At 41.4% G+C, this 27,773-nt stretch overlaps 1 protein-coding gene across 2 annotated transcripts in view; it reads left to right on the top strand.

Annotated features, from left to right (window-relative positions):
• Positions 1-17,074: 17,074 nt before the first annotated feature.
• The window catches only part of BEX4 (brain expressed X-linked 4), a 39,443-nt gene continuing 28,744 nt past the window's right edge, over positions 17,075-27,773 (top strand). The window contains exons 1-2 of one of the 2 annotated variants that reach the window (XR_011385333.2): positions 17,075-17,630; positions 23,842-27,148. The gene's annotated coding sequence lies outside the window, so the exon portion shown is untranslated. Of the gene's footprint in view, positions 17,631-23,841; positions 27,149-27,773 lie in introns of those variants that run through there. The other variant, XM_008273122.5, reaches the window with a different exon arrangement.

The raw sequence follows: 27,773 nt of genomic DNA, 5'->3' as shown, positions 1-27,773 counted from the left end.
AAACAATACAGAAAGTATGAAGAAGAATTCAATAAGTACACATAATTAAAAATTTTCAAACATTTTTCCATATTTACTTCATGTGTTAAATGTTATATAAACACATAAACATACCACTATTTATCTTGAAAACAGTGATATCAATATCACATAATGTGGGATCCATGACAAGGATCACAAAATGAGGGAAGAGGGGTGTATTATTACATAAGGGATATAATTCAGTGAAGACAACATTTGTAATTATATATCAAATAATACGGCATGCACACATTTTTATTACTTCTATATATATTTATGTATGTATATGTAAACTTCCTCATATGAGAGAAAATATGTCCTGTGTTAATAAGCATGGATAAGCTTTTGTCTATGTATTTGTACATCTGTGCATCTATATATCTGTAGAAATACTGTCTAGAACCCTATTCCTGTTTCTAAGTGGATGTGTGTGACTCTAGAGTAATGATTTTCTTCCCTGAGTCTGATATTAGAAATTTGTAAAATTAGCATATTGATACTCACCTCACAGAAATGTTATGAGGACAAAATGAACAAGCCTACAGAAAGACTCTGACCCCATAATACATCAGCAAATATATGCACTGACCTTTCTTCTATTCTCCCTTCCACAAGTGATATAACTTAAATATGAACATTTGGGTCATTTGGACTTGAAGTAAGAGGAAAGGAAATATATATAGAATAACCTTTGGTACCATTTCTTGATAGAATGACACACACGAGGATGGTGAAGAAGAGGAAGCAAATCATCCTGTCTCTACTTTTTAGTTTTTCTTTTCTCCTTTTATTTTACATTTTAATAGTGAAAAGAAGACGACAACACAGAATGAAAGAGGATAAAGAACGATATGTTGTATAAAAGACTGAAATCAGGATGCTTGGGTCCTAAATACCAGCTTTGTCCTTGTCTATATGGCAGTCATTTTCTCTCTGCTAGCCTCAGCTCTTACACAGAAAAGAACTCTATATGCGAAGGGTTATGGATGGGAACTTTGGAGTCACATTGGCTTCAGTATAACCTTCAGATCAAAAACTGTGTGGATGCCATATTATTTTATATATAGTTATAAATTATGAATTATACCCCCTCTTCCCTCATTTTGTGATCCTTGCCATGGATCCCACGTTATATGACATACACCTGAGAAAGTAATTAGAGGAACCAGGCTGGGAAGCAGGCCATTGGAGGAACTCTTCCTAGGTTATTGGAACAAAGCATATTGAGGGAACAGAGAGGTGTCCTAGCATTCTTTTAGAAAGCTAACCCAGTGATAGGGATCCAGAATTTCCCATAGTGTTGCTCCAGGTGTTACGTCATGTCTTGTCTTGTCCATGTCTTGTCTTGTCGTATGTTAAGACTCATTGCTGGGTTCAGGTGCTGTCAGCTTCATAGATCAATTATAAAATGAACTGATTTTTTTAAAATATTTATTTTATTTATTTGAAAGATAGAGTTACAGAGAGAGGTAGAGACAGAGAGAGAGGTCTTCCATCCGCTGGTTCACTCCCCAGATGACAGCAATGACGGGAGCTGTGCCGATCTGAAGCCAGGAGCCAGGAGCTTCCTCCGGGTCTCCCACGCGGCTGCAGGGGCCCTAGGAGGCTATCCTCCACTGCTATCCCAGGCCACAGCAGAGAGACGGATCAGAAGAGGAGCAGCCAGGACTAGAACCAGTGCCCACATGGGATGCCGGTGCCTCAGGCGGGGGCATTAACCCACTGTGCCACAGCGCCGGCCCCTAAAATGAACTGATTTAAATAATATTCACATATCAATGTATAAGTAAAATACAGGTAGTCCTTATGATAAAAATGTTATTTGAGTTGCTGGTGAGAGCACATTCATTTTTTTCCTGGGGACAGAATCAGTGGGATAAACAGTCCCTGAAAAAAAAAGTATTAATAAGGAATGAAGAAAATTCCTCTTGGAACTTTGTCTTTTTAGAGGGAAAGAGTGAGAAAAAGCACGCCCTATAGAGAGGGGACTAAGGAATATTTTTTAAAAAATCTTCAATCCATTGAAAGTTGAGCAAGTTTCAAAGTCAATGTTAAGATGAATTTTCATCTTGGATTTAAACCTTGAAGTTGCCCAAATATTCATAACTTTTGATACCCTTTGTTTCCACTTTTGAGCAAATGGGACATATCCAATGGAATAGCATGAGACTTAAGCTGAAAAATAGTTAGTGGTAAACATAAGGATGATTAATAACTTGTCAGAGACTGCTAGTAGCTCTTGGACTTTTGCCTTTCTAGCAGGAGCACATGGCTGCAGAACGCCTGACATGAGGATGCTGCACTAGAGACGACAGGACAGGTGCAGACATTTCTTTTTTTTTCTTTTTCTTTTTTTGACAGGCAGAGTGGACAGTGAGAGAGAGAGAGACAGAGAGAAAGGTCTTCCTTTTGCCGTTGGTTCACCCTCCAATGGCCGCTGCGGCCGGCGCACCGCGCTGATCTGATGGCAGGAGCCAGGTACTTATCCTGGTCTCCCATGGGGTGCAGGGCCCAAGCACTTGGGCCATCCTCCACTGCACTCCCTGGCCACAGCAGAGAGCTGGCCTGGAAGAGGGGCAACCAGGAAAGAATCCGGCACCCCGACCGGGACTAGAACCCGGATTGCTGGCGCCGCAAGGCGGAGGACTAGCCTAGTGAGCCGTGGCGCCGGCCAGGGTGCAGACATTTCCTGTACATATATGAACCCACGCGGCGAACTGCTGGGCGAACACCACACCTGGCTTCTCTGACCTATCACTGTGCTCATGTGGTGAGTACACAGAAAAACACACACACACACACACACACACGCACACACACACACACATCTTCCCAGCATGGGGCACTGGGTTTTGGTGTGCTCAGAGGTGTGGTGACCAGTGCTTATGAGATTATGAAATATCAAGAGAGCAGAGAGCCTTCTGGCTGTTAAGACTCTGAACTCAGAGCAATCAGATGTGTATTTGCTTCCCTTCTCTAGACGTGTGTGCCCCCATCAGGGGAAACAGTGAGACGTGAGGGGCACAGTGCCTGCCTTTGTCCTGGGCTCAGCCAGCCCCTCCTGCCCTGTCCCAACTTTTAAAGGAGCAGAGAGGCCCCACGGGATCCCCCTGCCCTGGACAGTTTCCTCATTGACCCCCGGGGACAGCTCTGTAGGGGCGGTGCGGTCAGGCTCATTTCACATGACCCAGCTCAGCTCCCAGAGCCTCTGCTGTGCAGGTGGGTGGGGGGAGTGGCAGGAGGTTCTGTCCCTGGCCCTCCCTAGGGGACCCTGAGCAGCCTCCCTTCTAGAAGATGGGCCTCCAGCTTGAGACGTGGTCAGAGGGCACGGCCTGCTAGTGTGGCCCCTCTTGGTGATGGAGGAGGTGACATCCTTATCAGCAGCTAATTCTGAACTATTGTTTTCATATCCCATGAGCTCCTAGTTACCTAAACTCCCTTGGGCTAGTCTTCCATCTCCCTGGGGCATTCATTTTTTAAAGCATGATTTGTGATTATAAATTAAATTGCAAGTATGCCATCACAAAAAATCAAAGAAAAAAAAAGGAAGGAAGGAGGAAGGAAGAGGAAGAAGGAGAAAGGAAAATAACATTGTATCCTTGGAATCATATCTATAAAATTCAAGAAACTTGCTCTCTATATATTAATAAATAAAAATCTAATAATAAAAAAGTATGGCCTGTAAGGTTTTTAAAGTCACAATATTATTTAAAAATTGAAATACAAATTCCAACTAAAAACTTTGAAAGCTTTGGAGGAAATACTGACAAACTGCACCTTAGACACTTGGTTAAATTCTGTAATGTGTGAAATATGCTAAGAAACAAAGAAATTGGGGCCGGCTCTGTGGCGCAGCAGGTTAAAGCCCTGGCTTGAAGTGCTGGCATCTCATATGGGTGCCGGTTCTAGTCACAGCTGCTGCTCTTCTGATCCAGCTCTCTGCCATGTCCTGGGAAAGCAGTAGAAGATGGCCCAAGTCCTTCAGCCCCTGCACCCGCGTGGGAAACCCGCAAGAATCTCCTGGCTCCTGGCTTTGGATCAGCGCAGCTCCAGCTGTTGCGGCCATGTGGGGAGTGAACCAGTGGATGGAAGACCTTTCTCTCTTTGTCTCTACCTCTCTCTGTAACTCTGTCTTTCAAATAAATAAAATGAATCCTTTAAAAAAAAGAAACAAAGAAATTAACAGGTAATTTCAATCAAGAACTAACAAATACACACAAAGAATATTCATGTTAAAATATTTCAAAACTACAAAAACTAATGTAATGCAATCATTTAAAAGCCCTGAGAATTGATATTAGGTCGAAAAGACAAATTGCCCTTTATGTAAACAAAAAAAAATTTTAAACCCAAAGAAAGATTGGAAAGTAGAATGAGTATGGCAAACACATCTTTGGAGAGTGTATGTGTGTGTATATGTGTGTGTGTGTGTGCATGCTTGTATGCACTTCGCCTACAGGGACCCATATGGAGACTATACTGTTGTGTTGACTACAGCCCACTTTGGGTTAGAAGAAAGGCGTCAAGCCAGTGAGAAAGACAGATTAATTTCAATACATAAATGCGCTTTTGTGTATTGTTTGAACTTTCATATTCAAGAAAAAGCATTTTTAATAAAATATTTAAAAGAGAAAGTACTTGGGAATTGATGGACAAAAGTAAGGTACTCATATATTCCTTACTTTGGAAAAACATTCATTGTATTAAGTTTCCTAGGGGAAACAAAGCAAAATTTTAAAAAATGAATGGACTGTGTGTGTTTCCATTTCTTCTAGCTGAACCTCAAATACAGTGCACAATTGCAGCCTTATTAACAACTTGGGCCATACCTGGACTTCCAACGTTCAGTTTACAAACCCTGCAAAAAAAATTTTTTATAGCCCAGGAGATGGAACAATGCAAAGGTATTGCTTCTGGTACATGAAAAATCCCAGAAAACTATGGCTGATCCATTAAGTCAAGTTCCCAACCGCCCTAAGCCCCTTCTCTTGAGCTGTAATCCTGGCTCTGGCTACCAGGTAGCATCATACGTATTTCCATGTTCATCTTTACAAAAAAAATACATTTTGCAAAACATGATGAATAGTGTGAAAGGACATATTTGCTGTGAGGCCAGTTCTGTTGAGAAAGTTCAAATGCATATTAATGTAGTGCTCTTTGCTGCTGATGCTAAATCTAAAAGGCATTCATTGATTTATCTCTTGTCTCCTTAGTGGAGACTGCAGTGTCCACACTGGAAACCTGTGGCTCCCACAGAGCACTATGTTCACCCTCCATTCTCTTTCCAGGCTTCCCAGACCTTCTCCCACCCACTCTCAGTCCCTGCTCTTGAGGACATCATGGACACAGCTACCCAGACCCCATTTTGGTTACCCCATCTTCTTGCAGTCACTGCCAGCAGTTCAGCACTGTCATATGCCTACCTGTGACAGCCAAACCACGATAGAGCGATCTGTGTTATAGTGTTTGGAAACCCCGGAACATATAGTTTTACAGTTGTTCTTACAGCTGTCTTTTTTTTTTTTTTAGACAGAATTAGAACATTCAAAGAATCATGAACTGAGTTTTCAGAGACCTTTATTTTCTCCGTACAGGCAGCGTTGTAGAGAAGTTTGACGTTTGACGACACTGGTATATTGATGCCACCTGCTGACGGCAGTCTGACTTGCAGCTTGAACGACACTGAGTTGGAAGGTAGGAAGGAGCTGGGGCCCAAGCGCAGCAGTTTTCTGGAGGTCTGGGTAGAAAGTAGGTGACATTCAGAGTACAGAAATACTGTGGTGGCGGTGTCCAGATCAAAAAAGGTTCAGCCTCTCTGTATGTTATGTGAGTGGAGCAAAAATGTTTCTCTTTTTATGCTTTGCTAGCACTTTATAAACTGATAGTGATCTATAAATGGTACATGGTGCAAAGTGAAAAAGGATGTACACCAGCATTTAGGATCATTCTAAGTTATTTTCCTACTTATGATCACATTTCTATGCAAATGCACTTGTGTGGTAACATTTTTAACTACTTTACAAAAAGATTTTGCTTTTTTGTTAATATTGAACTAGCATTTCATTGCATAGAGGACCCAAAGTTTGCAAGTATTTTGCTGAAGAGTTAAAATTGTATATGTGCAGGTGTAAAAAGTTAAGCTTAAGCTTACAGGTTTAAACCTTCCTGGTGCAGCTGTGAAAATAAGAGAGTAAAGTAGCACCTTGACAGTAGGGACTCCATTTTGGAGCACTTGAGACTCCATTCTGGGAAAGCACCCCCCCACCGTGAGACTCTGGTCTGAAACTATGATCTCAAATAGTCGGACAATAGCAGTGCACTACATCACCCTTGGCAGAGCACAAAAACCCCCTAGCATGATTGCTCAAGCTTAAAAGTAGAAAGGTCGCACCTGGGTTACCTGGGCTAATAATGAAGATGTGATTTGTCTATGTCTTAAGATCATAATTGTTGATTGTAAGATTTTAGCAACCGCTTAGCAACCGTGTATTCTCTCCCCCCTCCCGATTTTGCGGTTTTTGCCTTTATAAACCCTATGCTGTAGTTTCTCGTGGCTCCTCTGTCCTTGTATGTTCAGAGAGCCCCAACATGTTGGATCAATAAATCTTTGAGAGAAAAGTCTCTTGGAGTCGTTCCTCGGGCGGTGGGCTTTTTAGGACCCTAACATTGCCAGCACTCTTGTGATGTACTAGTGACAGTTCAATATCAAACTTTTATTACAAACAATGTTATACTTAACATTATTTTTCACATCTGTGTAAATACCTTAGTAAGCATTTCTTTATACTAAGGTCCTGGAAATGTCCTTTCAAAACCCTGGTAAATGTAAACTTATGTTAACATGATGGCTTCAAAATACTATTACCGGTTTATGTTACTAATATCACAGTATGAGAGTACCTGTTTCTCCAGACATTAGAAATAATGGTGATTGTTGCTGATCAGGTAGGCAAGAAAGCATCCCTCATCACAGCTGTCATTAAAGATCCATTGTTGTTGCCTTCTAAAATTCCATCCTACATGATATAATTGATTCTCACACCCCCTCATTATTTAGATTTGTGCTATGCCCTATTATCCACAGTGTGTGGACGGCATCTTTTCAGATTGTATATCCTGGTAAATGGCACAGTTCAAGGCAGAGTTCACATGGCTTTCACACTGGCCAGCTAAATTTGTAGTCTTTGAGCCCAGCACACTGTTTGGGATAATTCTAGTATATTGTGATGGACAGAACCTGGTCGGTGTGTGAGTGTGTGTACAGCCAACAACATTTCCTTCTGCATCCTTCTGCCCCTCGCTAGCTTTTTATCCCATTTGGTCTCACTCCCTAATTGAGGCCCAGCAGTGGAAGAAGAGAATTACCCAATGGCTGTCCTCACAGCCAGAGCACTATCAACATCTCTCACTATGTCCTGAAGACAAACCTAAAAAGGGACAGTTGTTGATGCAAATAACGTGCTCTTAAGTAGTCCTTTGGTAAGTATGCCATAATGACACCCAGAGAGTTAGTACCATTTAGACTCCCAAGAAAGTCATGTGAGAAAGGATGCAGAGGAATGCAGAAGGTAATCATAGTGACAGCATGTGACATACGGAAGGCCCTGGACTGTCTCACGAACCCATGTGCTGATATTAGTACCAGGAAAACCTGCAGGTGCATGTGCCCAATGCTCATTGGTAGTCTGCACGTGAAATGGGGCCCTGCTGCATTAAAAATAGTGACAATGATGATCAATAGAGCATTTGTCTACAAGACAATTTTTCCAGTCGCTTCAATATTTATTTAAATACGCTGACAATGAGAATTTGCACTTGTCCTGTCATCAGAGTATAATAAGAGACTAATGAGCAGGGATTCCCTGTGTGCATATGCATGAGGAAGCCTATAGTGTCTCATATTGCTGATGGGGACGGCCACTCAGTACAACCTCTTTCTGCATTGATTTGCCAGTTTTGTGAGCAGTCTGTCCTGTCCAGATCTGTACATTCTGGGACCTGCACCTGCAAGGATTCATTCTCAGCATGACACTGTTGCAGTTGATTTCTTCTGAGTGGATTGGTTCTGAGAGGAGGATTGTGGTGGGGGCAAGAGGCGTGGAGTCACCACACAGACCCCAGGAGTCAGATGAAAGCAGGCCGGAGGCAAGCAGCCTGCAGACTCATTTATTTCAGTTGGTACAACAGCTTAAATAGCCAAGACAGCCAATCCGGTCAAGGGGCGGTTTATGCCCTAACCAATCACAGCCTGTTGCCAGGCAGTATCCGAAGCCATCCAATCACAGCCTGTTGCCAGGCAGGCTCTGTTGCCAGGTGGGTTTCAAAGCCATTCCTGAGTAACTGATGCTTGCTTGCCGGTGGCCATCTTGGCATGGCCTTCTCATTCCACCACATTTCCCCTTTTTCGTTTATTTTTGAGCAACGGGAGGCATGATTCTTGGCCATACCATTGTTGACCCCGTTTCCATGTGGTCTCCGCACGCAGCTGTGCCTGCCTTAGGTTGTCCACCAGGGGATCTTACCCGTCGTTGACTAACCAGCACTCAAAACGAGAGACCACAGGAGTGCTTGCTCAGATAGGGGTAGGAATGAGGAACAATGGTAATCAGGAATGGCATGACCACACACAGGCTGTGGGCCATTCGAGTGGCTGACCAGAGCTAGTGGGGTATAAAACAGTAACAGATGTGGCTATGGGCAGTTTCTCAGGGTAGGATGATAGGGCAGGTGCATCCGCTAACAAGGTGGACTCTCAGTCTTGTTCAGCTGGTTCTGGTCGGCTGTCAGTTGCAGGCTTGATGTTTCTGGCTGGTACCCAAATGGGCTGTCCTGCATTCTCTGGAAAGACACAAGCATATCCTCGACCCTTGGTTAGCAGAAGGCTTTTTACAGGCGTTGGAATCCAGGGCCTGAATTTTGTGTCCACTCCTACATTTACGGCAAACATGAGGGTGGGATGGGGTCTAGAAGCTGCCCTGAGAGCCTGGGATGCCCGAGGACTGCCACAAATGTTGGGATCCTCACTGTGTGCCGATGGGATTACCTTGCATCAGTTATTGTCTCGAGGTCCTCTAAGTTCATCCCATGTGGGGGGGGGGGGTGACTAGGCATTGCTACCTTGTTTGCTACCTTGTTTGTTACCTTGTTTGCTGCATTGTTTGTTACATTGTTTGCTACTTTGTTTGCTACCTTGTTTGCTACCTTGTTTGCTACATTGTCATTTTCACTGTCGGAGCTCTATCTCCCTAACTGTTGTCTTTGAGACAGGGACCTGGAGTGTCAGGCTCTGATCACTCACAGATTCACTATGTTTGGTAATCTGCGTGGGTTTCTGAGAGGGGGGTATCTTTCCCATGTCTGAGCACTTAAGAGCGGTGTGCCACACCAACTCTAGCCAAAGGAAAGACACCCACAGCACTGCTGCCATAACAAAGCAAATTCCTAGCACCTCAGAGGCTGATGGCATTCCTTACCTTAGATGAACAGACAGTGGTGTATCAGATCATAAGTATGTCCTGTGCTTAGTGGGGGACTTCCTTGATTCATTAGGTCAAGGCTGTATGCCCACATGGTGTCTCTGGAGTGTCACCTCTCTCAAGGGAGGGAAGATGACTTGGTTCCGAATTCTGGGATGATCAGTCCCTCATGTGAATTCACCGGGCGAACCGAAAGTAAAAAGAGGAGCCGAGAAGCAGCATTACCCTTTTGGGCGGTGTGTGCCTAACCTGGGGTCACTTAACCAAGGACAAGGACAAGGAAAGGGGCATAGGAGGGGGTTCTGTGCTCACCCTCCCAGAACTGGACAGCACACAAAACACCGAGGGGCCTACTTGCCCAAATCCAGGGGGGACCTCAATGAGTCCGACCTCTGTCTCTCTCTCAGTCACATTGGCGAGACAGATGTTGAGGTGGATTTCTCCTGAGAGGAGGATTGTGGTGGGGGCAAGAGGCGCGGAGTCACCACACAGACCCCGGGAGTCAGGTGAAAGCAGGCCGGAGGCGAGTAGGCTGCAGACTCGTTTATTTCAGTTGGTACAACAGCTTATACAGCCAAGACAGCCAATCCGGTCAAGGAGCGGTCTATGCCCTAACCAATCACAGCCTGTTGCCAGGCAGTATCCGAAGTCAGGTGGGTTTCAAAGCCATTCCTGAGTAACTGATGCTCGCTTGCCAGTGGCCATCTTGGCATGGCCTTCTCATTCCACCACAACACACAGCATATAGGTCACCTGGAGACTCTACTTTCTACAGCCAAGATCCCGACACACTTCCTGTCTTCAACAGGATAGAGACTACGGTTCTCTGACGCGCAGGAAGAGTGGCACGACCAGCAGCTAGGCTTCAGAAGTGAAGATGCAGATTTCAGGAGTGCCATGGGTCAGTAGGAAGGAGAGATTTACTTAGTGACAGTGTGGGGTGCAGCGGAGCATCCCATGGTCTGCAGCTGCATGTATGCAGCACAGCCTCTGCCTTTCCACTGAGAAGCAGGATGCACCCCAGCCAGGTTACTCAACATCCACACATTACTGTTTCTCCAGCCACAAAATGGCACAGAGATCACATCCTCTAACCCCTAGGAATGTTGTGGGAAATACATGAGATTCCAAAGTACCAGTATTCAGGAAAGGTGTCTCCCTGAGGTCAGCGTTCTTCCCTTATGTAGGACGTTTAAGTTCTAATCACCCTATGTCCATGAACAAATGGTCATTCCATTAAAAATAATACAAAGGGGGCTGGCACTGTGGTGCAACAAGTTAAGCCACTGCCTGCAATTCTAGCATCCCATGTGGGTGCCAGTTTGTGTCCTGGCTGCTCCACTTCCGATCTGGTGCCTTGCTGGTACACCTGATAGGGCAGTGGAGGATGGGTCAAGTCCTTGGGCCCCTGTGCCCACGTGGGAGATCCAGATGAGGTGCCTGGCTCTTGGCTTCACTCTGGCCCAGCTTGGCTATTACAGCCATTTGGGCAATGAAACAGCAGATGGAGGACCTCTCTCTCTCTCTCCCCCTCTCTCCCCCTCCCTGCTCCTCTAGCTCTGCCCCTTCAAATAAGCAAATAAAAAAAAAAAACAAGGATTCAGGTTTGCTCAGTTTATCCAACACAGATTATGTGATATCTGTAGTGTATTCTGGGAAGTAAGTTACTGGAAAGCATTGACCCCTTCAAGTCTAAGATCTTAAATTGCTTTCCCATATGAGATCTCATTAACCTCTACATTGCTCAGAGGTGTTACTCAGTGTGGGCTATGCCATATACTCAGTGCAGGGGAAATGGCATACCTGAGCCCCTATGATGTGCTTGGCCCCTAGTGTTCCATTGTATTGCTCTTCTGCAAAGCCTTGTCTTTCTGGGTTACAGTATACATGGTATTCATGAGAAACTGACACAGAAGATAAAAATGGAGACAGGAAAGCACAGGAAACAATGTGAGCTGATCACTGGTTTTCTTTCTCACAATGAAACTGGTCCAATGATTGTTTTTCTTTTTCCTAAATTGAAAGAAATCACTCCAGCACAGAGCCATGACATGAAATGAATACATGATGGAAACGTGTGCACTTCTCCTTCATTTAAACTTTACAGTTAATTGTCATATAAACATGCTGTTTGGATTATGTCAAAGAAACATACTTTAAAAGAAGGTTAGGTATAGGATAAGAAGGGGACTAATATCTGTTGAGTACCATATGGACCATATGCTGGGTTAACAATTGAAACATTCTTCTCTTTTGCTCCTTACAAAAATGATCTGATATAGGTATAATTATTTCCATTTTTCAAATGAAGAAAGGCAACCTCAGAGAGATTATGTAATGTTTCAAAATATTGCCATTAATAAACAGATCACAGATATCCTAAATCTGATCCAACATGGCTCCAAAGCCTATGAAGATTTAGGCTGACAGAGTTTGAGACACAGAAACACACATATATTAGCAAATTTTTGCCCCAGAAACTCACACTCACACTCACACTCAGATCCATTGTCAAAAAGTATAGAGTTTCTTTTCTCTGTGGCTTGGCATTGGAATTTATCTCCAAAACAAAAAACAAATGACTATAATATTTATATATTTTAAAGTATATTGTTTTCAAATTTGTCTCCTAATCATTTTATATATAGAATTTTAATATATAAATATATATTTATAAAGTGAAATTATCCTGAATCTCCCTTCTACCTGACTACAATCTCCTGTTTCTACATATTTTGTTATAAACAAATTACTAAATCCATCCCACATGGGACAGATTACACAGTGAAGCAAGCACAAGAGTTGAGAATCATTTGAGGTGATTTTACAGTCTGCCTGCCATTACATCATTAGACCCTCTCTGCTTACTATTTACTAAGAATGCATCATACATAGTGAGAATTAGCCCCATGGGATTTGCAAGTATTTGCTCTACTCTCTTCAAACAAGCTTTAATAATTTATGTTGCCACACAATGCTTTTTTACAGTTAAATATTGATTTTAAAATAATACAGCTGATTGTAAAAAAAAAAAAACATAAGCAGTACCCTCAGCACTAGTGGTTTCAGAACACAATGAGAAAAGCTTTATTGAAATTCCCGGTTACATCACTGAGCAGGCATTAATGAAATACTGGCCCCAATTTACCTAACTTCTCCTAAATCCCAATACCATGAAATAAACTATAGATTTAATAATAGGCTAACCAATGCTGCCTTCCTTACAACATCATAGCAAGGAGCAATTGGGAAATGCTGTAAAAAGTAGATAACATGCAGTGGTGCTTCAATATCTGTTTTCTTTTGCCCACCTTTTTCTTTGCTCCCAGAGAAGGGTTGTTAGTTACCTAAACAGCATAACTTCCATAGAGACCATCTGGAAATGTAGCAATGGGAGCAGAATATATTCACACATATAATGAATGGAACTTTGGGCCCATTCCTGTGTTGCAGAATGACTTTGCTGAGGGATTTAGGGGACTGGGAAGATGATCATCAAAGCCATTCTTTAATTCCTTGCGATTTTCCATCCCCTTATTGGATATTATAGATTGATACTGTTTTCCACTGGGTCCCAAATGAGGAGAGTTCAGATAAAGAGGTGACAGGAATCACAAGTCACTCATTCACTCATTACCTGATACAGGATTCTGACTTGGAATTTCAGCTGCACCATCAGCTTCTTCAGAGTGAGGGGACTTGGTGAGAGAGTACCCACATGGGAACGGTACTAGAAACTTATAAAACTCCAAGCTGTTAAGTCCAAGAAAATAACCATCAATAAAGAAGACAATTTTTCATCCTTTGACAGAGGGTAAGAGGTAGAATCCCATTCCTATGCCTTACTCGATGACTCTGAAAAACTGATTTTTCTATAAATGAGTTTGATTTTTGTCAGCTGTAAAATGGGAATGCTTATGCTTTTGTTACAGATTTGTTGCAAGAAAATAATATCAAATACATACGTTTGCATATTTGAAATATAAATATATATGATATCATAGAGCAAGTGCCCTTTTGCAACTTTTAATTCTCTGAAAAATCAGGGGGCGGTTTTGATATGATTCTCTGTGCTGCCATTACCCTTCCTGCAAATATTTCCTGGAGCACATGTGCATGGGATTTCCTTAGGTCTGTAACTAGGAAAACAGGAGTTAATGTGCTCCTTATTTTCTTCTATCATAAAAGTTTCCCAGGCTCTCTGCAAGGAGCTTCTATCAATCTGTTCACCCCCAGGAGTGTATGGAGTTCATGTTCCCATGTTTTCCATTTAAATCGAATGCAACATAAATACACATCCTCATTCATCAAGGTTGCCTTTCAAACTATTGAATTATTCCAAGATATGTCCTGGGGAATAATTATTAACTATGCCCTTTATAAGGATTTATAACAGGGAAAAATGAAAAGTAGCCTAACAGTCCTACAATAAGATGTCAGATTAGCAAAAGAACTTCCACTTTGACTATGACCTTGTCTTACTAAGATTGGAGTCGGTGAACTCAAAAGGCTTCCATAGCCTTGGCAACTCATGACTAGAGCCTAGAATGATTACTGACGCCATAAACAAGAGTGTCAAATTGTTAAGTCAACAACAAGAGTCACTGTGCACTTACTCCTCATGTAGGATCTCTGTCCTTAATGTGTTGTTCAATGTGAATTAATGCTATAACCAGTACTCAAACAATATTTTACACTTTATGTTCTGTGTGGGTGCAAACTGATGAAATCTTTACTTAATATATACTAAATCGATCTTCTGTATATAAAGATAATTGAAAATGAATCTTGATGTGAATGGAATGGGAGAGGGAGCGGGAGATGGGAGGGGTGCGAGTGGGAGGGAAGTAATGGGGGAAAAAGCCATTGTAATCCATAAACTGTACTTTGGAAATTTATATTTACTAAATAAAAGTTTTTTTTTTTTAAACAAAAATTGTCACTGAGAGAGGCGGTGGCTGGGCCTGAGTCTCCAGGACATTCCATATGTAAAGGCTGGTAGAGAAGAATGAACCTTCAAAAAACATAGAGGGCATGCATGTAGGGGTAAATCATAAGAACTTTGTTATAAAAAGGGGTGGGCATTTGGTGCAGTGATTAAGCTGCTTACTTGGGATACCCATTTCCTGTATTAGAAGACCTGGGTTTGAATTCCTGCTCCACTCTTTTTTCCAGCTTCCTCATAGTGTGTGCCTTGGGAGGTAGCAGGTGAAGCCTCAAGTATTTGGGCCCCTGTCACCCACATGGGAGACCTGGGTTGAGTTTCTGGCTCCTGGCTTTGGCCTGGCCCAGCACTGGCTGTTGTGGACATATGGGGAGTGAATCAATGGATGGGAGATCTCTGTCTGTCTGTCTTTCTCTCTGCCTTTCAAATAAAATAAATAAATAAATTTAAATGCAAAAAAAAAATGTTAGGCCAAGTATTTGCTCAGACCTTGAAAAACAGGTTCTCTCATCTTATAGTTGGCTGAGATGTACATTAGTAAAGAGCTAGGCAGTAACTATTCGAATTTTTACATGAAAGGTGCTCTTTGACAACATAATTTCCTTGTGGGAACTTATCCTACAGACACAGCCTGGGGAGGCACCTGCCATTATCACTCATGTGTCTACACTGCTAAGGGCTGAGCAGAGCATTTCCCAGCTGACTCCATATCTTCAGTGCCCTCGACCCTGTTCCATCTAAACAGGACAATTCATCCTTTGGTTGGATGCCCACCTAGATGGGTCATCCACAGAGCTTCCCCCAAGTGTTGATAAGCAGTACTCGAGTCCTTATTCCTGGAGGGACAAGTACACCACAATCTGAGAGAAACTGCCCTCCCTCTCCCTTCTATTTGTCATCAGAAGCCCTTCCCTCACTACCAAGCACAACCACTCTGATCTTTTCCATAAGTTGAGGTATTTATAAAGGATGGAAGAGGGGCTGGTGCTGTGGCATAGTGGGTAAAGCTGCCTCTTGTGGCACTGGCATCCCATATGGGCACCAGTTCTCTTTCCAACTGCTCCACTTCTGATCCAGCTCTCTGCTATGGCCTGGGAAAGCAGTGGAAGATGGCCCAAGTCCTTGGGCCCCTGCACCTATATGGAAGACCTAGAAGAAGCTCCTGGCTACTGGCTTTGGCCTGGCCCAGACCCAGCTGTTGCAGCTTTTGGGGAGTGAACCAGCGAATGGAAGATCTCTTTGTCTCTCCTTCTCTCTCTCTCTGTAAACTGCCTTTCAAATAAATCAGTAAATCTTTTTTAAAAAATGGAGAAACACTGGCTTCTGACAGCTTCTGCTTCTAGTCCTGCCACAAACCTCCCTTGAAGCAAAAGGAAGAGGCATCAAGCCTGGATCTGTGCTTTAGGAGAGGGAAACACGGGCAGAGCAGGGAATAACATCTTCAACAGCCCATGCCTTGTACATTTGCTAAAAAGCTACCCTGTGAAGGCCTCTTAATATCCAAGTATTTTGAATCAAGACCATAGGTGTAGTTGGGGAACAAGTGAGGCAGAGAAAGGAAAGATAAGCTGTGGGCCCATTGTAACACCTAGGAGCAGAGCAACTGAATATCAAGGGTTTTGAAGGGCGAGGACTTAAGCTGTGCAACCACTGTTTCTCCTCCCAAACTCAGCAGTTAGATAAGCCATTTCTGTGGCTGGCATCGTGACATAGCAGGTGAAGCCGCAGCTTACAATGCTGGCATCCTTTATGGGTACCAGTTCGTGTCCTAGATGCTCTATCTCTGATCCAGTTCCCTGCTAATGGCCTGGGAAATGCAGCAGAGATGGCCCAAGTGCTTGGACCCTTGCTACCCATATGGGAGACCCAGATGAAGCTCATGGCCATTGCAGCCACTTGGAGAGTGATGGAAGATCTCTTCGATCTCTTCCTCTTTCCCTCTCTTTCTCTGTAACTCTTTCAAATAAATAAATAAATCTTTAAAACAGATAAATCATTTCTATAATAGAAAGGAAGTGAATGTTAGAGAGGTCAGAAGTGTTTGGGTCATAGATGTCCCTCTGCATGGAAGGTAAGAATGGAGGATAAGAATTTCCCAAGACAAACTATTGTGTGACCCAATTGACCTCAGTTTCTGCCTACTGAATATTCTAGGCCTGCCTACCTGAAACACCGCTGAATTCGTCTTTAAAATGGCCTGTGGGGGTGGGGGAGCAGAGCAGGCATTTGATGCAGCGGTTAAGATGCCACTTGAGATGCCTGCATGCTGTATTGGAGTGCCTGGGTTTGAGTCCTGGCTCCACTCTTGATTCTAGCTCCCTGCTAATGCATACCCTTGGAGGCAGCAAATAATGGCTCAAGTACTAGTGTCCCTCCTGGGAACATAGGAGATGCAGATGGAGTTCCAGGCTCCTGGCTTCAGCCTGGCCCAGCCCCAGCTGTTACTAGTACTTGGGGAGTAAACCAGCAGATGGAAGATATCTCTCTGCCCCCATCCCTTTCAAATAAGTAAAAATAATTCTTAAAATGTGAGTGAAATTTTTTGACATTTCTAGATTATTCATTCACGTGACTGGATTCAGTTTATTAGTTTTCTGCTAAAAACAGGTAATGCTTTCTGGGATGTGTGCTTTTCCATGTCCCTACCTCAGAGGGTAGCTCATCTCCCGGAGCCCAAGAGAACAGCTCCCTGGTCTCTGTGTACTGAAAATGTTCCCCTACTGTTGATTTAAAAGCAAACAAAATTCCTGGCAAAAAGGGGCACCCTTTGTTCCACCAAATGAGCAGAGTTCTGTCAACGGCCTGCTTTACCACTCTAGTTTCTCTAATTAGTAAGATTTCTCTACTGGTGGTCTGAAGAGTAGAAGCATCACGCTTACAGAAAAATACGGGCGAAGGGGGCTACTGGGAGTTATTTCCGGTGAGCAGAACCTGCCTGCGCACTGCGGTTGCCATAGAAACCCGACGTCATTATAGCGACCAGATCAATTTTGACGACTTTTTAGTAGAGACGGATGTGGTCTCGCGAGAAAAGCCAGGTCCCACCTTCAGCTGAGGGTGTTGGTGCCCCGCGGTAGGGAGTGATCCTTTGGAATTCGGTGCTGGCTGTCTTGAGAGAGAACGAGGGACCTTCCTGGTCCCAGGGAGTGGTGTGTTCTGCTCCAGGGTGTGCGGAAGCTAATTTCCATGTAAGTGCGGGGCGCGGGAGAATGGGACAGGTAACGACTCAGCCCAGCTTCCCTTCTGTAAAATGGGAATAAGAATGCTTACCCCGCAGCATTGCTACAGGCTCCGTGCTAACAGCTGTGCAAGCCCAGTGCTCTGTGGTTATTGGGGGATCGTGAATGCCTGTGTGAATTCATATCACGTTTTGTTCCTTTCTAAATTTGGTGTTAAAGATAGATTAGGAAAGGAGAAAAAAAGCCCTGGTGAGAATCCGATTTTAACCTTCTCTTGGTTATGATCACTACGCTGCTGTATCAGTGTTGTTGGTCCCTCGCTCAGTGCTGCCAGACGCGGTAATTTCAGTAAAGCATAATGCTGGTTTTCCATCTCTCAGGCCCTTTTGATCAAGTGATTGAGTTTGTATCAGGCATGTGAAGGGGGATGACTGCTGAAGATCTGAGCTGTGATGATTGCTGAAGCTTGTGCAAATTTGAAGGGCAGCTGTCCTCAGGGAACAAAAGCATGGTGTGGAATAGCTCCTGTGAGGTGCACAAAATAGTGTAGAAGTAGGGAAGCTACTTTAAAATCAACATTGCAGAAGAGGTTCAGCAGATGGAATTTTATCTCACCAACAGCTACATACTTTGTAGTAGCCCTTGCGGCCCATGTTAGAGTTGGGGTGTTTAGAGGGAAGGGAGGCAATGAATTCTGCTTCAGGAAAGAATTTAGTGGTGCTTAACATTTTTAAATGAATGTACCTCTATTTTTCTGACAGCATAATTGATAATAAGGGATGCCCATATTTCTCTCAGATGAGTGTTGACATATGCAGTTGGTTAGGACTTTCTAGCAGTTTGTGATTATAATATGCATTCTTCAGGATTGCCACCTTTTTTTTAATCAATTCTACAATGGAAAAAATTTTAAAAGCCAGAAATATTTCAAGGGTTATTTTAAAATATCAGGTACAAAAATTTACTGTAGTAATTACCCATTACCTGTGGTTTTGATTTCTGAGATTTCAGTTACCTATGATCAACCACAGTCTGAAAATATTAAGTAGAAAACTCCAGAAATAATTAATTCATAGGTTTTATTTTTAATTTTTAAATTTTATTAGCAATAATTATACATCTAGATGGGTGACATTGTGACACATTAATACCTGTATGCAATGTGTACTGAGTAAATCAGGATAATCAACATTTTCCCTTTGATATTATTTTATTATTGGAGCTTGGAACTTCTTTCTTCCATTTGTTTATAAAATTTACACTAGGTTATTGTGACATACAGTCTCCTCACTGTGCTGTATAACATCTTATTCCTTCAGTTTAACTTTGATTTCATACCGGTTACCAAATTTCTTGTATCTCTCCAACCCTCTACTAATCAACATTCTATGTTCAGATTGAGTTTTTTAAGCTCCACATATGAGGGAGAACATATGGCCTTTGTCTTTCTGTGTCTGGATTCACTTAACATGGTGTCCTCCAGTTCTATCTATTTGGCTGCAAATAACAGAATCTAATTCTTTTTTGTTGTTGAATAATATTCTCTCTGTGTGTGTATATCACATTTTCCTTATTCAGTCATCTGATGATGGACACTTTGGTTGAGTCCATATATTATTGGCTATTATGAATACTGCTGCTATAAACATGATACAGTAGGTTTGTCTTTGATACAGCTTCATGTCTTTTGGATATGTACCCAGTAGTAGGGTTGCTAAATCACATGAAAGGCATATTTCTAGTTTTTAAAATAATCTCATACTATTTACCACAGTGGCTGTACTACTTTACATTCCCACCAACAATGTATAAAAGTTCCCCTTTCTCCACATTGTGGCCAGCATTTATTATTTGAGGTGAAGTGATATCTCATTGGGGTTTTGATTTGTACTTTCCTGATAGCTAAAATTGAGCATTTTTTCATATATTTGTTTTCTATTTCTTCTTTTGAGAATTGTCTATTCAGGCCCATTGCCCATTTCTTAACTGGATTTTTTTTTTTTTTGTCATTGAGTTTTTTGAACTCCTGATATATTTGAAATATGAATCCCTTATCAGAGAAATAGCTTATAAATTTTTTCCCCGTTCTGTCAGATGTCTCTTCACTCCATTATTTCTGTGCCTATTCTTGTTTTTTTATGGTTCCATATGACTCTTCTATTAGTTTTTCTTTCTAATTCTGTAAATAATGCCATTGGTATTTTGATGGGGATTGCATTCAATCTATAGATTGCTTTCAGTAGTATGAACATTTTCATGATATTAATTCTTGCAATCCATGAACAAGGAATATCTTCCAATTTTTGTATGTGTTCTCAATTATTTCTTTGATCAGTGTTTTATAATTTTCATTGTAGAAATCTTTCAGTTCTTTGGTTAAATTTATTGCTGAATATTTAATTTTTATAGGTATTGTGAATGGAATTAGTTTCTTGACTTCACTTTCAGAAAGGTGATTATTGGTGTAAAAAAATGCTACTGTTTTTACTATGTTGATTTAATATCCTGTGACTTTACTGAATTGGTTTATCAACTCTAACAGCTTTTTGGTGGAGTGTTTAGGTTTTTCTGTGTACAAAATCATGTTATCTGCGAACATCGATATTTTCTCCCTTTCTAATTTTGATGCTCATCATTTCATTCTCTCCCTAATTGCTCTTGCTAATATTTCCAATACTGTATTGAATTAGAATGGTGAAAATGGACATCCTTGTCTTGTTCTAGATCTGAGGGGAAATGCTTTCAGGTTTTTCCCATTCAGTATAATATTGATTGTTGTTTTAATGTAACCTTTGTAACTTTGTTATTTTTTAAAACTTACTGGAGTCTTTATTTTTATGTTATGAGTAAATTCTTATTATCCAAATGATTTTATAAATTTCCTCATTTTTATATGCCTGACTGAGATCCATGTACAATTCCTCACCAAAAGAAAAAATAAACATCAGATACACTATAAGGCTCTGATTTAATTATTTTATGTTTTTTAGGTATAAGTGCCTGTATACCCTTTTATTAATTAGGTGGTACTTTGGTCAATTTTTAAAGAATTTTTAATGTTTTATGGTGCTCTCACATTTCAACAAATGACTAGTTTCCCAAGAGTTATAGTACCATGTGTAGTGCTTTAGTACAGCAGTTTTATTTTAAAACCAGAGTCTGACTGGGTGTGACTTTTTTTATAAAGGGGAATTTTATGCTTTATGTATATTTATAAAACTCTGATGTTTTAGTGTCCTCTAACCTTTATCTTATTGAAAAGTAAATTTGCATATCAAATGATGAAACTTAAAATTTTTACTTAAACCTTCATGAAATAGAATTTGTGTCATCAAACCTTTTCTGGTGATAAAAGCATGGAGTCTTAACAACTTAGTTAAGTCTTTGTTTTTGTGATCTACTTCTTATTGCAACTGCAGCTAGGTGTACTGCATTAATAAGCAATGCTTTCAAATACACAGAAAAAAGATCACATACCACTAGGTAGGATGTGGAAATTGGTCAGCATAAGTTTCTTTTAAATTTTTTTTTCCATTCCCAGTAGAATTTCATTTTGAGATATAGTGTTTCAAGTAAGTATAGAGTTTTACAATTTAGTGATCTTGGATTTCAAGTCATTTAAGATGAAAGTGGAAATGTGAGGCTAAGAAAATTAGTTTCTCATGTGCCTTAATAATCCCTCCACCCATCTGTGTCTACCCTACAGCTCCCTCCCCATGACCCATTCCTGTTATTAGGCAAGAAGTTAACTTACATTGCTATGAATTAATATTGATTTTTATAGTCTTAGGCAAATGAAATCAGACAGAATATGTTCTTTTTAGGTTTCATTCAGACTATTTTTTTCTGAATTTATCAAATAGTTGCATGTACGAATAGTTCCTCCTTTTTATTCTCAATAGTATACCAGTATATGAATATATCACAATTGTATTAGCCATTCACCTGATGATAAACAAGCGAGTTGTTTTCCAATTTGGAACTCTTTTAAATAAAGCTGGCATGAATATTTGTGCATAAATCTTTACATGAATACCTACTTTCTCTCCCTAGGATAAATACTTAGGAGCAGGCTAGGTTCAATTCCAGGCTCCCTCCCTGATTCCATCTTCCTGTTCATGCACACCCTGGGAGGCAGCAGTGACAACTCAAGTAGTTGGGTTCTTGCTGCCAACATGGGAGACCTTGATTAAATTCCCAGCTCCTAACTTAAGCCTGGTTCAGCCTTGACTGTTGAAGGCATTTGGAGAGCAAATCAGCATTTCTTTCTTTCTCTCTCTGTCATCTTTTAAATAAAATAAAAAATGAAAAATAAATACTTGAAACGCCAAGGCATTTGGAGAATGAATCAGCATTTCCCTCTCTCTTTCTCTCTCCTTCCCTCCCCCTTTCTCTCTCTCATCTTTTAAATAAAAATGAAAAATAAATACTCGAAAGTCCAATGGTTGAATCATATAGTAGTAGTTATAATTAATAATGTAGGATACTGCTAAGGAGTTTCCCAAAGTGGTTTAACATTTTTCATTCATGCCGGCAGTGTGTGAGTTTCACCTTCCACAATCTTGCCAATGTTTGGTATGGTCAGTCATAATTTTGACAATTTTCACAGGAGTGTAATGGACGTTCATTGTTGTTTTAATTTTTAATGTCCTAATGAGTAGTGATGTTTATTTGCCATTTGCATATATTCTTTGATTAAATGTTTCTTAATCTTTTGCTCATCTATTTATAGGAATGCCTGTTTGGCTGTATTGAGTTTTATGACATTGTATTCTGGATACAAATCTTTTATTAGATATATTATTTACAAATGTTTTTCTCTCAGTCAATATCTTGTATTTTCATTCTCTCAGCAGTATTTTTGGAAGATGAGACATTTTTAATTTTAAGTAGATCCAAATTATCAATTTGTTCATGTATGAATTGTGATTTTAGTGTGCTAAGATATCTTCATGTATGGGGCTAGCACTGTGGCACAGCAGCTTAAGCTGCCACTTAGAACACTGGCATCCCATTATCAGAGCATGGATGCAAGTCCCAGCTGCTCTGCTTCTGATCCAGCTTCTTATTCGTGTACCTGGGAAGGCAGCAGATGGTGGCCCAGGTACTTGGGCCCCTGCTGTCTGTGCAGGAGACCAGGATGGAGTTCTTGGCTCCTGGCTGTGGCCTGGCCCAGCCCCTGCTGTTGGGACAATTTAGAAATTGAACCTGCAGATGAAAGATCTCTTTCTCTCTCTCTCTCTCTCTCTCGCTTTCTCCGTCCCCCCCCCCCGCCCTCTCCCTCTCCTCCTCTCCCTCCCTGTCACATTGCCTTTTGAATAAATAAAAATAAATCTTTTAAAAAAAATCTTTACCTAATACAAGGGCACAGGATTGTCTCATTTTTCTTCTGTTTGTTCCTTTCTTTTATAGCTTTAAGTCTTGTATTTTAGGTCTGTTATCTACTTCAAGTTGACTTTGATGTATATGATATATGGAACTGAATTTATATTTGTGAATATGATATCCACTTATTCCAGTATCATTTGTTGAAAAGATAGTCATTTCCTCCCCTCAGTTGCCTATGCAACATTGTCAAAAATCAGTTTCCTTTGTTGCCAGTGTGTATTTTATGATTTTTTTCTTCTGTTCCATTGACCTATTTATTTACCTTTGATGCCAGTGACACACTATCTTGCTTACTGAAGGTGTATAATGAAGTCTTTAAGTTAAGTAGGGTTTGACTTCCAACTTTGTTCTTTTTCAAACTTGGTTTTCATTTTATGGGTCCTTTTCATCTACATGAATTTTAGAATCAATTTGTCAGTTTCTTTTTTTAAAAGAGCACACTGAAATCCCATTTTTACTGAGATTTGATTGAATCTGTAGATCAGTTTGGGGATTCTTCATCACAATGATTTTTTCCCTAACAATGCCAAGTCTTCCAACTCAAGAAGAGGAGGAAATGTCCCAGAAACAATTAGAGGTCATGTACAGAAAAATCAGTCCACTAGAAGAAAATGGTTAATGGTATGTTCATCTTGATAAGGGTGGTTAGATTTAAATCTGATGAATTGTGCAGTTTTTCTTATTTATTGCCTGCAAATCCACTTCTATAAGTTCATGGGATCTTGAGTTCTGAGAGAAAGGAAGAGAGCATGCACGTATGTGGGTATGCATATATGTATGCATATATATGTGTGTGTGTATTGCTGAAACTTCTTTTTTTTTTTTTTGACAGGTAGAGTGGACAGTGAGAGAGAAAGACAGAGAGAAAGGTCTTCCTTTTCTGTTGGTTCACCGCCCAATGGCTGCTGCAGCCAATGCGTTGCAGCCAGCATACCGCGCTGATCTGAAGCCAGGAGCCAGGTGCTTCTCCCGGTCTCCCATGCGGGTGCAGGGCCCAAGGACTTGGGCCATCCTCCACTGCCTTCCTGGGCCACAGCAGAGAGCTGGACAGGAAGAGGAGCAACTGGGACAGAATCCGGTGCCCCGACCAGGACTAGAACCCAGGGTGCCGGTGCCACAGGCGGAGGATTAGCCTATTGAGCCGCGGCACTGGCCACTGAAACTTCTAAGAGTGTTTATTTTGAGGAATAACTGGAATTAAGTACTTGCAACATGTCAGTCCTATTCAGTTCCTAGTACACATTAGGAACCAAAACAACTTGGTGTTGGTTTGTTTTCCCAGATTTCCATGGCTAGCATGGTTACCATGGTAACCTGGTGACTGCTGTGAGATTTGTTGCAAACTGAGCAACCATTTATAATTCTTGCCTGAATCAGTTATTGCCATGAGAATTGTCAAGTGTTGCTTTTCAATTCTATCACTTTTCCCTATATTAATAAGTGGCATTCTCTTGTATCCTAATATTTACCAATTTTTATTTTTTAAATAATTTTGATTATTTATGTATTTATATATTAATCTTAATGAGCCACACACTATTTTCCCCAAAGGGTTGCCATATGAATATATTATGTTTATTTATATTTTCTCTTTTTTTAATTTTATTTAAGGAATACAAACTTCATGCATTTCATATATACAAATTTAGGAACATAGTGATTCTTCCCACCCTACTTCCCTCCCACCCATACTCCCACCCTTCTTCCTCCTCCCTCTCCCATTCTCATTCTTATTTTTTTAAAAAGATTTATTTTATTTATTTGAAAGACAGAGTTACAGAGAGAGGTAGAGACAGAGAGAGAGGTCTTCCATCTGCTGGTTCACTCCCCAAATGGCTGCAATGGCCAGAGCTGTGCCGATCCAAAGCCAGGAGCCAGGAGGTTCTTCCAGGTCTCCCACGTGGGTGCAGAGGCCCAAGGACTTGGTCCATCTCCTACTGCTTTCTCAGGCCATAGCAGAGAGCTGGATTGGAAGAGGAGCAGCCGGGACTAGAACCGGTGCCCATATGGGATGCTGGCGCTTCAGGCCAGGGCTTTCTTTAACCCACTGTGCCACAGCCCCGGCCCCTCTCATTCTTATTTTTTTATTTTGATTCTCAAATTACCCCAGAGTTGGCCATCGAGAGCCTCTTCAAGTTAGCCTCAGTGTCTATTTGACACCTTGCTGAAATTACTTGATCAAGTAGCTTGCTTTTTGTTAAGTCTCCCTTCACTGTGTGTATAGCACCAGTTGACCCAGAAGCAGAGAAATAGCAAACTTGGTAGACATCACATAGGCAGGTTGGAGGTGAAATGTAAGGGGCGGATGGAAGCCACATGCTATGGGTCATGTGAAGAGTTTGGATTTTGTTCTGAAATCAGATTTTAGTCTGATAGTTACAAGATCTGATTCTGTTGCCAGAAGGTAATTGGCTGTTGCCTGGAGAATGAATGGGAGGACAAGACAGCTTGTGGGGCTGACCATCAGGAGAATTGCAACAGTGCAGGGGAGGGATGAGGGTGGATGAAACAGTGCTTCAGTGTGCAGAGGGTGGGGTGCTCTTGGACAGGGCATGTCTGTTGGCAGGATAGGCAGGCCCTGAAGCAACTGTATTGGGCAAGGAGGAGTCTGTGGGGAGAAAGCAGAATCAAGGAGGACCCCTGGGATTTTTGTTCAGCCATATGGAGGCATGTGGTGCCTTTTCTGAGATCAGTAGTTCTCTGTGCTTTTAGATGTTCTCAGAACTGTTGATCATTAAGTCAGCACATAGTGGTTACAGTGAAAATCAGTGATTTAAAAATTACGTTGGCTGATGAATAGGAATCCATTTTAAGATTATTAAGCTTTATTAAAGACTCATGGAAACTATAAGCTTTTAAAACTGCAAAAATCTTCTAACACAAGTATTTGTAAAACATTTCACATTCATTCATCTGTTATTGTATGCCTCACTGTCTTCTAACAATTTTCAGGTGTTTCTCAAGTAATTCTCAAAGCAACAACCCATGAAGTAAGGATGATTGTTTTCTCTATTTGGTAGAAGAGGAAACTGAGACATAGATAAGTCAATTCACTCTCTCAAGGTCACAGAGAGCCAAGTATCCCAGGTAGAAACCCATTGTGTCTGAAGTAGATTTATTTTAAATAATAGGATTTCTTATCATTTATCTTTGCTAAACACAAGACACATGGCAATGTGTTTAAAATTTTTTCTTCCACTATAAGTACTATATAATTCTTGTTATGCATATGGAGTATTTTAGTGACCATAAGGTCAACTAAAAGTATTCAGTCATGAAGTTTTTTATTTTTTTATTTTTATTTTTTTGACAGGCAGAGTGGACAGTGAGAGAGAGAGACAGAGAGAAAGGTCTTCCTTTTCCGTTGGTTCACCCTCCAATGGCCGCTGCAGCTGGCGCACAGTGGCCGGCGCATCACACTGATCCAAAGCCAGGAGCCAGGTGCTTCTCCTGGTCTCCCATGTGGGTGCAGGGCCCAAGGACTTGGGCCATCCTCCACTGCACTCCCAGGCCACAGCAGAGAGCTGGCCTGGAAGAGGGGCAACCCGGACAGAATCTGACACCCCGACCAGGACTAGAACCCCGTGTGCTGGCGCTGCAGGCGGAGGATTAGCCTATTGAGCCACGGCGCCGGCCCAGTCATGAAGTTTTTACATAGCAGGGCAAGGGTTTGCAATCCCTGGGTTTCCAGAGTCCACACTCCTAACCAGTATAGTTGGGAAGAAGGAAAAGACATTTAATTAGCTATATGTCAGCCCATGGTAGTTAATGGTAGACCAGAGCTATATCTCTTTGGGTAGAAACTATGCTTTGGGGCCAGCATTGTGAAGCAGAAGATTAAACTGCTACTTGTGATGCCAGCATCCCATATCAGGGTGCCAATTTGAATCCCGGCTGCTCCATTCCTGATGCAGCCAGTGCAAGGTGGCCCAAGTGCTTGGGTCCCTGAAATCCATGTGGGAGACTAGAATGAGTTTCTAGCTCCTTTATTCAGCCTGGCCCAGACCTGGGTACGGCAATTTGGGGAATGAAGCAGTAGATAAAGGACATGTCCATCTCCCCCTCTCCACCTCCATTTACCCCTTCATCCCTCTATTTCTGTCATTCTGCCTTCCAAATAAATATTTTTTAAAAAGGAACAATGCTTCACTGTCCATTTTTCTCTGTACTGGAAGTTATTCATTTAAGGAAAACCAAAAATGTTGTAATTATAAAAACACAAAACATAATAATCATCACAATCTATGATGAAGCATTCCTGGACATTGGTCTGCTAAAGCTTAGGCCAACTTTTTCAAAACACTCTTGTAACAATCATATGTTCTTCTTCTATAGCCTTCAAGAAAGCCAATGTTCAAAATACTTTCAATAACCCAAAAGCCTGGTGCCATGAGCTTTTCCACCAAGTGCCCTGCTTTTGCTTTGAGTGGACCACTTCTACCTCTTTCATTGTTTGTGCTTTGTCTTCAGGATTATACTGGTAAAGCAATGCTTCACCTCTTGTTTCAGTCCTTCAAAGATAAACATTTCTTCAAAGTGATCCCACTTGTTTAAAACTTCAGTTGGAAGCTCTGCTGTTGTCAGTAGCTGACCTTCGCACAATTTGGGCACCTATGGAGCAGAAAGTTTGCTCAACTTCAATATTTCATTCAGGATTATTTAAGCTGAGTGAATTGAGTTGTCTGTGGTGTTGATTATTGTTTCTGCTATTAATCATTAGTCTTCTGCAATGAAGCCACAGACAAGATCATTTTTTCTCAAAAA

The sequence above is a fragment of the Oryctolagus cuniculus genome, chromosome X, assembly GCF_051225735.1.
Source record: "Oryctolagus cuniculus isolate XC-2025 breed Fujian yellow rabbit chromosome X, ASM5122573v1, whole genome shotgun sequence".
Lineage (NCBI taxonomy): Eukaryota > Metazoa > Chordata > Mammalia > Lagomorpha > Leporidae > Oryctolagus > Oryctolagus cuniculus.
This window is presented reverse-complemented; position numbering and strand designations above follow the sequence as displayed.